Source organism: Macrosteles quadrilineatus, unplaced genomic scaffold (assembly GCF_028750875.1).
Source record: "Macrosteles quadrilineatus isolate MER2022 unplaced genomic scaffold, UCM_ALF_1.0 Scaffold_9__3_contigs__length_116548681, whole genome shotgun sequence".
Lineage (NCBI taxonomy): Eukaryota > Metazoa > Arthropoda > Insecta > Hemiptera > Cicadellidae > Macrosteles > Macrosteles quadrilineatus.
Window position 1 is genome coordinate 68,425,687 of NW_026542602.1, and position 10,744 is coordinate 68,436,430.

Sequence of the window (10,744 nt, forward strand, 5' to 3'; positions counted from 1 at the left end):
TAAAGACAACATTACATTTAAATAGAAACGGTGTTAATTAACTTGAACTGTTAAAGAATTTTAATGAAATTATAAAGAAAAAAGTGAGTAATACTATGAAAATTACGATTGGCTGTTAAAACAAGACTAAGAGAAATAACTAACTTACGGGAACAAAAATTAATTCAAACCCCACATATTGGTATTATTTCAAGAACTTTATAAAATAGATACATACAATATGTATTATTAAAGGTTTTATGTTTGTACGAATTTCCCATATAGAGAATAAGTTATTACCGTAGGCCTCATGGTAACCTAGATAGCACCGGGACCAGTTTCATTTTCCGTTTTAGGATCCCCCAGAGGCTGAAATAACCATTCGTTAAATGCATACATATACATACGCGATGTGGATAGGGTAAAATACCCATGTTGCGTCGTGGAGTGAAAATTTCATTCAAACATTAGTAGAAACAGAAATACTCAGAACGCTTTGTGGGTAAACTGATTTACTCAAATGCCGAAGTCAAAACGTCCGTAGACGATTATTTAGCAAATCCAAATACACACTACGCGATGCGAGCAAAAGAGATTGCCCACGTTGGGTTGTGGGTATTCCTAGTTTGCGCAATCACCGAATTTTCGTTCTCACAGGAATAATGAAGACATAACTAGAGAGCAGTTAGAAGTAACTTTGTGCACTCTTTACCTAAGAAAATCTGTCGTTGATAAATTACGAGAAAGCTGTGTAGCTACCTTACAAATCCAAACAGAAAAAAATGTAAGGAACAAGTAAATAAAACTAACCCCAGTTTCAGTCGGAGAAAATGTGATGGTCAGTATTCCTGATGTTGACCGGTGACAACTAGCTCCTTGGACTGTATTAGCAGTTGTAAATAATGACAAGAACAATTGTTCTTCTACTGGTATTCTATGTTTATACAGTATTTATTTATGAGATATTTATTGGTTATTTATTGAATTATTTATTGCATGTATTTATATGATTATTTATTTGCCTAGTTATTAGTAAAACTTATTTACCAACCTTGGTTATTTTTCATGTAATTGTATTTTGTAAATGTATTTTTTGATGTACCCCTTGAGGGAAATCAATAAAAGGATGATGATGATGATGATGATGATGATGATGATGAAATAATAACAATAACTGCTTACACTCTAGGTGCACAACATGGAGTTTTAGACATATAGTTCTCAAGAAACCAGATGCAGGTGGTGCCAAATAAATTTATTTCCACCGAGGGTGTACCTTATGAGCAACTAAAGCTACGCAACGAAGCAATGATGTCAACCAGATCCAAACAAGGTTTGTGTATGTGATTGCAAGAGGAGCTGTTTAGGTAAATCAAGAAAATGTATTAAGTTAAACATAAAATTCTGTATATGATATGGCAGCACATACTGAGCCAACAAGTAAAATACAAATGTAACGAGAACTGTGTTGTGTAATAGTCGCAGTTTTAAGGTTGCTTGAATACCGGGAAAAAATAATTTCAATGTATATTTGTTATGGGCCTCTTTATAACATTTCCTATTAGTTCTTGCTTTTTACCTGTTTTTGTTTAAGTTTACCCATTTATACCCGTGTATTAAATAACTATAATTTCAAACATAAGTTTTATTTTATTTTACCTAGGGATTGTGGATTTCATACTGATTTTTGGCTATGTGGTAGTTTATACAGGCGATTCGGCGTTTGCACAAAGTAGAATTGCCCACAACCCGACGTGGGCAATCACTTTTTAACATCGCATTGTGGGTATTTTCGTCTTGTCTTCGGCAATTCAGTAAATAAGTTTACCCACAACGCGTTCTGGGTACATCCCTTCGGCCAATATCCGAATAAGAAGCGAACCCCGCGACGTGTGTTGTCATACTGTCCACATCGCGAAGTGGGTACACACGTGAACCCACTGTAAAGATTTCGGACATTGATAACTCGAGTAAGATTGATCCTATTTTCATGAAATTTGACACGAACGTGTAAACCTACGTTTATTCAAACTAGTTAGTGAATCAGCATGATGGAGACGGAAGTAAAATGGTATAGTTTTGTGGAGTAAAATTAAGGGTCCCTATGTTAGAACCGTAAAACGTGTAGCACTTAACAATTTCATTCCGAACCATTTGGTAGAGCTGAAAACAAAATAGTTCGGTACATTGAAGCGTTTTTGTACGCACAAAGGCTAAATAAAACTTAAAGGCCTACTTTAAATGCTTATGCTATTCTTCTGGAGAATAAGTAATCAGTTGTAGTTTGCTAATTGACCATTAGTTTTAACAATTTTTTAAACTTTTCTATTTCATACGGTACTTTCCTGTTAAAGGGAACATTCATTATTATCGATCTGATTTCTTTCGATATATCGATATTCTATTTTTGATCCGATAATGAACGAGATGTCAGCTGACAACTACGATAAGTAAATATTGTCCAGTATCAACAAACAATTTAAAAATATTATATTGAAATTAAAATGTTCTAAACTAACCTTACCAAACCAACCAAACTTGCTGTAAAATTTCCAAATTCCGTTTCATATTACTCACATGCCTTTTCTGTTATCAAATGAAATTTTGAAATGATAGGCTACAGCAAACCCAGCAAGTTTGGTTGGTTATGTTAGGTTAGTTTAGAACAGTTTTACTTATTTATGTTTTGCCTAAACAAGATCAGTTGTCATTTGGTAATTTAAATGTGTTCGAAGATATTAAAACAGAAGGTATGGATCGTAAAGGAAAACAAAAATATCGATACATCGAAAGAAATCAGATCGATTATAATGAATGTTCCCTTTAACAGGAAAGTACCTTTCATACTTATCTTTCATAATTTCACTAAAAACACACATTTTAAAACCTTTACTGTAGCAGCAAACTTAAGTATGTAGTAGAACTCCAATTATCCGAACTCCAATTAACCGAATCTCCAATTATCCGAATCGCTTATTTCAACAATTTTAAAAACGTAAAGCTACAGTAATAAGTTTTGCAAAATATCAAAGAATTGTTAATAAACACATTTAGCCAATTTTGGACTTTGATGGAACACTATTGACTTAATAACATGTATAGAACACTTGTACTAAGAGCATTGTAAACTGTAAAAATGTTCTGATTTAAATTATTATTAATTAAAAGTTCACTTAGTACAGAAAATGAGGATTTTCTTTAAAATTCCCGGAATTCCGGTAAAACTCCGATGTACTCACAAAACATAATGATATTTAAATGGGGAATAAATCTGACATCCTTAAGTGAAAATTTGTATTTGTATTTTGCACAGTTGTATTTGAGTGAAAATCCAACAAACAAAGGTAAGTTAGTTTAGCTACTTATATGGAGAATCGTCCAAATTAAAATAAAATGCTTCCTTCTTCGTGTTAGTTAGAGTAAATATAAAAACGCCAATAAAAAAATTATAAAATGAAACGTCTGGTAGTGAACATTAAAATATTGTTAAACTTATGTATTTTCATTAGTGCTTAGACTTACTGGTGACGAAAGAACATTAAAGTAAGATTCTGTCCGTGATGGTTGTCAATAAGGCGCGACTCACGAAACATTTAAATATTCATGACTCGCTCTCTCGGAAAATTAAGGTCGGTTCTATTCACCAAAGGATTTGGTTGCAAGCAGACTATTCTTATAAACACCCGGCATATCCTGGATGATCATTATTATCTACTTTGTTTTTCCATTTTAATTTTGCTTTTAATTAGAAAATATAATTATGAAACCCTTAAAAAAATATATTTTAAGTAATTTTTGATTTTATGGATGTAATATGGATTTGAAATATTTATTTCGTAGGCTACAATAGATGCTAAAATTTAGTGTACAATAAAAAATAAAAGTTCTAAAGGCTAAAAACTCTCTTGTTTCAGAACTGACTACATATTGTATAAAGATGATTCTTTTCGTTGATGTAAAATATAAATTATGTATTATGTATTCCTTAAATATATTTTAGGCTAAACTGGCTAGTTATCACAAAAAAATGTTTTCTAAACCTTCAGAGAAGAAACGTTTGTGGGATATTACGGAAGGTAAATAAGCAGATTGTTGGTGTTGTTGCTTACAAGTATTGATCTTACAAGTAGTGAGTACAGATAAAGCTCACAAGTATTTTATTACGTAGCTTAGGGAATGAATAACAGATGTTAAGATAATTTTAGTTCTATTCTTTATTTATTACAAATAAAAACATTTCAAAATTTACATATAAAACAAGTAACATGTATTTAAGTTGTATATTATCCATGAATACAAAGAAATCAAACATTCCTTGACTTGAATATAGCAATTGGCTTACATGTGCCCCAAAAGCCAAAACTTGCATAAATCAAAACGCATTAATAAGGATTATATTATATGTAGGTCCTTAAGCTATTCCTTTTAAGCTATTCTTGTCCTTAAAGGATTCTGGTAATTTGCATTTACTCTTAAACGCTTTATAGTTCATACCATAAATGTGGTATAGAGTTTATAAAAAAAAATGTTTCTACAAAGAGTTGGTGAACTCTATGAGCATTGAAATATTACAATAAGGTTTCATCGTCCAATTGATAGTTATTCCGTGAAATTGCGTATTTATGGTATTGAGAAGTCATTTTATATAGTTCGCATATACAATTGCACAACTTAAAATGTGGATTTTTTAACATGTTTAAACTTCACCAACTGCACAGTCGTGAGGAGCTGAAACAGAAATGTCTTTTGTTAGACCTAACTTCCTTAGCCGAACTTTCCAACTTCAATAAGTCATTGTGAAAGTCAGGTCGGATTCACCTGAAATAATCTTGTTTGGGTCGTTTTCAAACAACAAATAATACTTCACAAGTAGCTTGTGCATGAATATATCTACAATATCATGTATTTTGTGTAGTGTAAACATTGTACAGGATCTGTTAGAAAAACAAGTGTAATACTAATTATATGGACTATTTGCTTTTTATTTCATTTTGACATACATAGTTTTATGAGCAATTTATTTTTGTATCGGTTGGCTGTACCACTTTAGTATGATTTTACAAAATAATAGAGAGGCCAGATATAACAAAAAAACGAATCACTAAATCTATTAAACTATTAATCTATCAGGGTAAGTGTGACTTCAACATGAATAAATTATAATATAGATTGATACGAGGAAAATATAACATGTTTAAATGTAAATTCTAAAGCTATAAACATAAAGCACATCCAAGATATATCCAATCAATAATCTTTTCTCGTATCGTAATTTATTTTAATTTTGGTCTGCATAAACAATTTAACATAATGATTATACATAACCCATGATAGTATATTGCTATCGAAATGACTCGAGAAAACAGTTTTCTGAGTAAAAACTAAGCAATAATTATATTTTAAATTTAATTATAAAACGTCATCGCGAGCTTAATTCGCTGTTAAAGGTTTATAGATTTGAAAGAACACATTCAAACAAAAGGATCTTAATTCATCATCAACCATGAAAGGATTATACTTTACAATTCCATTACATCCACCATATAATTGATGATCCACCATGATGAGTTAAATGGATACTGCATTCAGCTATATCGAGGATGTAATGGAATTGTAAAGTAAATAATGCAAATGTAAATAATGCATAATTCAACTTAAAAAAGTAAAGTTTAACGATAAAGTTAGATTTGACAATTCCAGATCTATGTTTCCAAAGATGTATACGTGTATACACAGAAAATTGTAGTCAAATATAATTTGTTTACTTTTTCTTAATACTTTAACGGTAAAGGCAAAATATGTATAAAATTTGGGTACTTTTATCGTGTACTGTTCGGTAACATCCCTTGCCTACAGTCACCTTGGATTCATGGGTTCCGCCATGAGTCTACAAGACAATGTGTTTGGATGTCTATATTGGTTAAAAAAACCCAATAATTTAAGTAAAGCTATTTACTGGAGATTACATTATTAATACTTCTTTGCTTTCTGTTTAACACGTATTTCTATGATCAGCGAGCAGACATTGAAAACTGAAATTATTTAAACTATTTCATAACTTAGTTTACATGACTACTAAGGCCATTCAATTAATTTGATCGGTATATTTGCATCAACGAGAATAAAGGCGAAATATCATCGGGTTAAAAGGGCTTACTGTATTCAATCATAGTATTTTTAAGATCCTCTTGAAAGTATAGGTCATTAACATTCTGTGTCATAAATTGTTATCGTTGCGAATAAGTACGATGTAAGCCTACAGATTATTGAAAACAACTTTTTGTTCTGATTTATATGGTGTTGATTCTATTGAAACCATGACTCCGTTGCTCGTAGGTTCCTAAATCAATACCTGATGCATTTCCGTTATCGCGAGTGGCAACGAGGTTGGGGTCGAGAGATAAGCGGCTTACGAAGGTCGTTGATTATTGGTAGCTATTGCAGACGAGGTACATGTGGTATTATTGGTAGCTACTGCAGACGAGGTACACGTGGGATTATTGGTAGCTACTGCAGACGAGGTACACTTGGTATTTTTGGTAGCTACTGCAGACGAGGTACACGTGGTATTTTTGGTAGCTACTGCAGACGAGGTACACGTGGTATTATTGGTAGCTACTGCAGACGAGGTACACGTGGTATTATTGGTAGCTACTGCAGACGAGGTACACGTGGTATTATTGGTAGCTACTGCAGACGAGGTACACGTGGTATTTTTGGTAGCTACTGCAGACGAGGTACACGTGGTATTATTGGTAGCTACTGCAGACGAGGTACACGTGGTATTATTGGTAGCTACTGCAGACGAGGTACACGTGGTATTATTGGTAGCTACTGCAGACGAGGTACACGTGGTATTATTGGTAGCTACTGCAGACGAGGTACATGTGGTATTATTGGTAGCTACTGCAGACGAGGTACATGTGGTATTATTGGTAGCTACTGCAGACGAGGTACATGTGGTATTATTGGTAGCTACTGCAGACGAGGTACATGTGGTATTATTGGTAGCTACTGCAGACGAGGTATATGTGGTATTATTGGTAGCTACTGCCGACGAGGTACGTGGTATTATTGGTAGCTACTGCAGACGAGGTACATGTGGGTATTGGGCAAACACGTGGCTGAACAATAGTGGAATGAAAAATAATTCAGTCCAGTAAAACAGTATTGCTATATTACTCGTAAATCAGCCATCACAACAATGAATTACGTTTCTTGTATTAATACGATATTGATTATTTAAGTATTTTGTAAACAAGTAGATGTGTAAAATAAATGTTGCTGTATTAAGCTGAAATGAGAAGTTGATGTCGTTATAGAAGCTACGATATTGAAGACTAAACTGTGGGGGAACGCTGCAGATGTGACCAGACACTTTATATCTTGCATATTTTATCAACGTTCCTGTTTGTTTTAACACGAGGAAAAATGTTGTTATGATTACCATTATTTTATAAATATTCAGCCATCGATAAAAATTTAAATTGTATGCTGATATTCCGTTCGAATTCAATGGGGGTTTATATATTTTAATTTTAATAGTCAATAAAAGTATTGAAGACAATTTTTTTTATATAGCATAGTTTAATAATTACTTGACTTAGGTTGACCAGACAAAATTTCTAGGACTATTAATTATTAATTATTGATAAACTTAAATCTTGGTTCTTCCAAATAGACAACTCAAACATTGAAATTCCCTGTGATCTATTTATGTTACTTAACTTGTTAAAACTTTGCTCATTGGATGTTTTATTAAAGGTTTACTATGCTCTTATAAACTCGCATATTAAGTTCAGTAATTAATTAAATGGTGAGACAAACATTACAAATTTAGCCAGCGTAATAGTTTAACAAAAAAAAACCATACGTGTTATGTTAAACTTAAAAAACAACATATTTGTAAAATAGCATTTTGCTTATTATCGTTGAGTTTTTAACTAAGAAAAAAATTCTGATCATCATTCTGTCATTCGTGACCATTTGTCATCACAGCCAAGGTTAAATGGGGCCTGGGGGGTGGAGCCCACAGCGAGCCCAAGGCGAGTAAAATGTATATTACAGGTATAATATAGGAACAATAATGTTGGAAAGATTCAAAGGAATTTTCGATAGATTTTTTTACTGCTAAATCTTAAATTTACACACAACGGTAGCTTGTAAAACAAGTTGATATAAAAGGATTGAAGTGGACAAGTTTGATATTGCTAAGTAAGTGGAGAAGAACAGGTATCAGTCAGTCTGTCCTTCAATGTTATTGGCAATCGATGTTCGGACGCTGTACACTTTATCTAAACAAACCAAGTTAAGCGGTATTCTAAAGAAAGAAAAAAAAATACTTTTTACTTGATTTCCATATTAAGCTATACATCAACCAATAAACCAATATTGATTCTATGCTTTTAAGGATGATGTAGGGAAAGCTTAAAGCTGTTTCCGATAATGCAGCCAACATTATTACATCCTATTTAACTCCAACAGTTTGTACACTACAATTAATGAATGACAAATTAATTTACTACCATGTAAATGACTTAGTTTTTATGCTATACTACAATAATTAATTACAGACTGTTATTTAAATCATACACCTTGAAATAGCGTTCGAAGTGTGGTAAAATCGTGCAAATATCAGAATAATATTGTTATTGCCTATATTCAAATAATATGAGGATTACTCCGTGTAAATAGACTTGCTCACTCACTTACCCTTGTGGCCACTCAAATCCAAGTAGATTTTTAGTCTCGATAAAACGTTTTCTCTAGGGTACAATTTTGAAAGCGCACTCATCGCAATAGTACACTTTTACTTTATTTTACCTGAATGAGATATTATCAATATACAGCATTAAAAAAATGTACTTGATATGATGTAAATGTAAATGTACTTGATTTTAGTATGTCACTGTAGATAAAAACAAACACAGGTTTTGTTTAAAATCTTGTTTTGAGGAATACGCTTACTAAAGACAATAATACATTTTATTGACGCATGGTGAACATTATCCGGGCAGGTTAGCGCTCAAACGGAAATTTTAAAGTAAGCTCAGGCTTCAATAATGAACATCCAGCCCGAGGTACACAAAGCGCTTTGTATCGCGTATCGCAAACAACCGTGTGATTCAAATGAGCCTCTGGTGTTTACATATCGTGCTGTACACCAATATAGAGAATTCACAAATATAACTTGAATTTTAGGGTTTCTTTTTTATTGGGGGGGGGGATTATTTATCTGTTTACTTTTAGTGCAGTTTTTACCTTCCAACAACATTAAAGTTATTCGAATGGATGAAGCCATATGCCATCTTGTAGTGTACTGACAATTTAAAAAATTAACAAAAAGAGTCTAGTCCAGTTAAAGACGAAGTTGAGTTTTACAAATTGTTCCTGTTAACTTATTAACTTAACTTATTAAGCTAGCAAAGGTTTGAGGATTGTACAATGGGCACATTCTTTCTTAGTCTTATAAACAGATATGCAAAGATACTCTAATTTACATAAACTTACACATCAAATAAAATATAATTTCAAATTTAAAATATTGTTTATGGTTCCGTAAACAGTTCCATGTGATTCTAACAAGTGGTGATTGATCGAAACTATAATTTGGTCACCAAGAGGTTAATAATTTATACGCTAGGATTACATGAATGACTATTTAAACAATTTTTTACACTTTTAGGACAGTGTCTCTACCTGTATAGTTATGAGGCTTTATAACATCAGCTTACCTCCTTAAACAAATTGTAAATCTGAGTTTAGTCTTACACTAGGTATCAATAAAAACGTGTCAGGACTTTGGGATATGAATCCTCATACTAAAAGAAAGAAAAAAAGAGTAGCCTATATTAAGTTATATTCGAATATGCATATTTAGTGTTTGTCATTGCCATTTTGTGTTTATACGTAAATATTTTTATCTTTGACGTTTTTTAACCAAAGATTATAAAACTTTGTATCCATGATAAGGTAGAAGAGACCTATTATAGAAAAAAAGTTGGTTCGATTAGAAATTTCAAAATAGTGGCCGTTTCAAATGTATAACTCAAATGACTCAAAAACGGCTAATTTTATGATAAAATGTCAAGTTTTTTTTTTTACTTTTAAAATTCCCTATCAAATGTGACCAAGTTCAAAAAGACTGGATGACAATCAACTGAAATAGAGCGTTTATTAGTTGTATGGCACCCTGACTTATTTTAACACAAAAATCGTTCTATTATATGTGCATTATATGTGTATTAATATCCTAACGTCCTGAAACGTTTTTTATGGACACCTTGTACCCTGTATATAGGGAGTACGGTTACTATTTCTTCAAACCAATGAATAAAAAAAGAGTTCCATTAGTTTACACAACAAACAACGCTGTTGATTTGTTTGTTTGTTTGTGTGTGTGTCTCTATCTTTGGCTGAGATTTTCGCTTCCGATACAGCAAATTGCTTTGTCAGTGCAGTGTCGTTTTCGTGTACAGGGTGGCCAATTCAACTGTGCCATTGGTACCATTGGTATCTAAGAAGAAAATAGATTTAAAAAAAATATTTAATAGAAAACTTTAACTATTTTCTTATGACATAAAAAGATATGTGAATTCCGCATTATGAAAAATGACAGTCATCTGCATTGTGGATGTTCGAACTAAAATTTAATATGAAACGACTCCTGTTTTATAACGGTTTTAAAATTTAATAACAATATAAAAGTTATAATTTTTACATTATTTTCTCTAAACTACAAGTTTAAGAGTAAAACCGTATTATA